The following is a 3473-nucleotide window of genomic DNA, read 5'->3' on the forward strand; positions in this document are numbered from 1 at the left end:
GCCGGGAGCACCGCCCCTCCGGCCCGGGCGTGGTCAGCGCCGCCCCGCCTGCCGCCCCCGCTGGGTCCCGGCTCCTCGGCCCCGCGCGTCCCCGCTGCTCCCGCGCCGGGGTGGACCGCCGTCAGCAGGTACGGAGCGCTCCCCTGGCCTCCCTGTCGCCTGCTGTGTGGGCTTATAATCCGATTTCCCCATTTAACAGATGAGAAAACTGAGGCTCGGCCGGTTAAGTCGCTTGAAGGTCATGCAACTGAGAAGGGGCAGTGTCAGTATTGGAACCCGGGCCTGCCTGATGCCACAGCCTAGAGGACACTCATGAACCTCCCACCCCACGCCCCAGCTGTGACTGGTGCTAAACGCTCGGCCTGCGGCGTGGCTCGGTGTTTTACCGAATTTCACTTATTTGCTTGAACCTTCACAACTTCCGAAGGCCCTTGTTGCTGCTGTGTCCTGGCCCCACTCACTCTCCCCCGGGTCCACTGGCCGCTGGCTGTGTTGTCCTCACTCCTCGGGGCTCCTCCTCCCCCTCAGCGGATGACTGGTCCCCAGGCCACCTTTGAGAACATGAAAACTCTCCATCCCAGACCTGCAACAGCCTAGCACTTAGTAGGTGCCTTTGAATGAACGAATCAGAAGAAAATTCCCATGGGCTTCCACCACCCATCTGCAGCCTCCTGACCTGGTACTTAGGCGCTGCCTTCCCTCCCAGGACCCCCTCCCCTTGTCCACAAGCCCTTCAAGCCCACACTGACTCAGCAACTCTGCCCTCTCTCCCCTGCCCTGCTCATTCTCATCAACCCACACACTTCTCCTATCTTAAAAACCAAAAGAAGGAAACCAAAACCCCTTTAGGTACTTCTCCAATCTTAAAACCAAAACCCCTTTAGGATCCCCTAACCCGCGCCCCTTCCCTACTGCCTCACCTTTGTCCTTCCCTTTATAGCAAAAGTCCTGTCTCTCGGGTTTCTCCCCTCCTTTGTCCCTCAAACCCCTCCCCCCACTAGCCCACTAAATCTGTCATTTTTGGTCCCCAGCTATGCCCATGTTCCTAGGTCCACATGGAGCCTGCTCCTTGCCTCACTGGTCCCTCTAGCAGCACCTGTCACTGCTGCCCACTCCCTGTTCTCTGAAGCACTTTACTCTTCTGGTTTCCCAGATGCCACACCTGACCACTTCTCCTCTGTGCCCACCCCCATCCTCCTCCGCCCTGGGGAGGGGAAGGGGAACTCCCTTCTCTCCCCAGCCTCTAAAAGTTTCCACAGGCTGTGCTCAGCTCTTGATCTTCTGCTCCTTCCCCGACTCTTTACATGCTGTCATCCAACCCTTGGCTTTGGAGGCACCTATCTGCGCATGACGCCCAGATGTGGCCCGCAGCCCGGACCTCTCCCTGAAGGCACATTTCTAACTGTGCTCCCTTACAGGGCTCCAGCCAGCGGCCCGGTCTCCCCCACGCTGTCCTGCATCTCCCCCATCTCAGTTAAGGACAGCTCCCTTTCCTGCCGCTTGGGCCCCAAGCCCTGACTCCTCTCCGCCCACCACACACCTTCCCCACACCCACTCCAATGACAAATGCTATCAGATCCGCCTTGAAAAAGATGAAAATATGTCCAGAATCTGACACTTCTCACCCCTCCCCCTGTCCAAGCCACTAGCCTCTCCCCAGGGACCTCATCTGGCCTGTAGTTCTGCCTCCCCCACTCCCTGGTCCAAACAGCAGCCCGAGGGATGATGGGAGAAGGAGGTCAGGCCACATCCCTCCTCTGGCCAAACCCTTCCAGTGGCTCCTCACTGAACTCAGAAGAAAAGCTCCTGCCTCACCCTGGCCTCATCCCTTTCTTGGATGGGGACCCTGCCCAGCCACGCTGGCCTCCTTGCTGGCGCTCATCCCCTCCAGGGCCTTTCCTCTCGCTTGAACAGGCTCTCCGCCTGGAACAGTCTTGCCTAGATACCTACGTGGCTCTCTCCCTCACCTCCTTCAGGTTCAAGCTTCAATGTCGGCTTCTGAGTGAGTATTCCGTGACCTTCCTGTCTCAGATCAGACATGCACTTCCCCACTCACTGCTTTCTCACCTCGATTTTCCCCCATATGCTTACCACCATGTGACATGCTTTATGTTTTTCACTTATACATGTATTTTAATGCCTGTCCTCTGCACGGGATTGTGAGTTCCACAGAGCGGGGGTTCCTGCTGACTTGTTCACTGCTATGTCTCCCTCCTGGAACAGTGTCTGGAAATGAGTGACTGGACACTCAGCACACGTGTAGAATGAATGAACCCGTAGGATTTCACCAGTGGTAATATTCACAATCCTTTTTCTTTGTATTGGCTTTTTCATTTCAATAAATGTATTTTAAAAGCAAACTTTATATTACTGTCCTAGATAGGATACCACTATTACTAGCCTAGAATAGAAGACAACAGTAAAAATGACAATATTCTAGGGGGGCGCCTGGGTGGCTCAGTTGGTTGAGCATCTGCCTTCAGCTCAGGTCATGATCTCAGGGTCTTGGGATTGAGCCCCGCATCGGGCTCCCCACTCAGTGGAGAGTCTGCTTCTCTCTCTGCCTGCTGCCTCCCTCTCTGTCTCTCATGAATAAATAAATAAAATCTTTTTTAAAAGAGATTTTATTGGGCGCCTGGGTGGCTCAGTTGGTTAAGCGACTGCCTTCGGCTCAGGTCATGATCCTGGAGTCCCTGGATCGAGTCCCGCATCGGGCTCCCTGCTCGGCAGGGAGTCTGCTTCTCCCTCTGACCCTCCCCCCTCTCATGTGCTTGCTCTCTCATTCTCTCTCTCTCAAATAAATAAATAAATAAATCTTAAAAAAAAAAAGATTTTATTATTTGAGAGAGACAGAGAGAGAGAGAGAGAGAGAGAGAGAGAGAGAGCACAAGACGGGGGAGGGGCAGAGGGAGAAGCAGACTCCCCGCTGAGCAGGGAGCCCGATGTAGGACTCCATCCTGGGACTCCCGAGATCATGACCTGAGCCGAAGGCAGTCGCTTAACCGACTGAGCCACCCAGGCGCCCCTAAATAAATAAAATCTTTAAAAAACAACAAACAATGTTCTACAGCTCTGGGGACCCCTTTGCCCTCCTACCCTCTCCTTTTTTTTTTTTTTTTAAGATTTTATTTATTTATTTTGATACAGAGAGAGAGAGACAGCGAGAGAGGGAACATAAGCGGGGGGGTGGGGTGGTGGGAGAGGGAGAAGCAGGCTTCCCGCGGAGCAGGGAGCTCGATGTAGGGCTCGATCCCAGGACCCCGGGATCATGACCTGAGTTGAAGGCAGACTCTTAATGACTGAGCCACCCAGGCTCCCCCCTCCTACCCTCTCCTTATTAAAATGTGAGATTCACAAAGTGTAGCAAGGTATCAAAGCACCTAGAATAGATTCGCCCCTGGACCTAAGCAGAAGAATTGAAAGAGAATTGAGAGGAGATGACCTTCTTAGGGGAGCCCCTTCCTGGGCTATGC

Source organism: Halichoerus grypus, chromosome 6 (assembly GCF_964656455.1).
Source record: "Halichoerus grypus chromosome 6, mHalGry1.hap1.1, whole genome shotgun sequence".
Lineage (NCBI taxonomy): Eukaryota > Metazoa > Chordata > Mammalia > Carnivora > Phocidae > Halichoerus > Halichoerus grypus.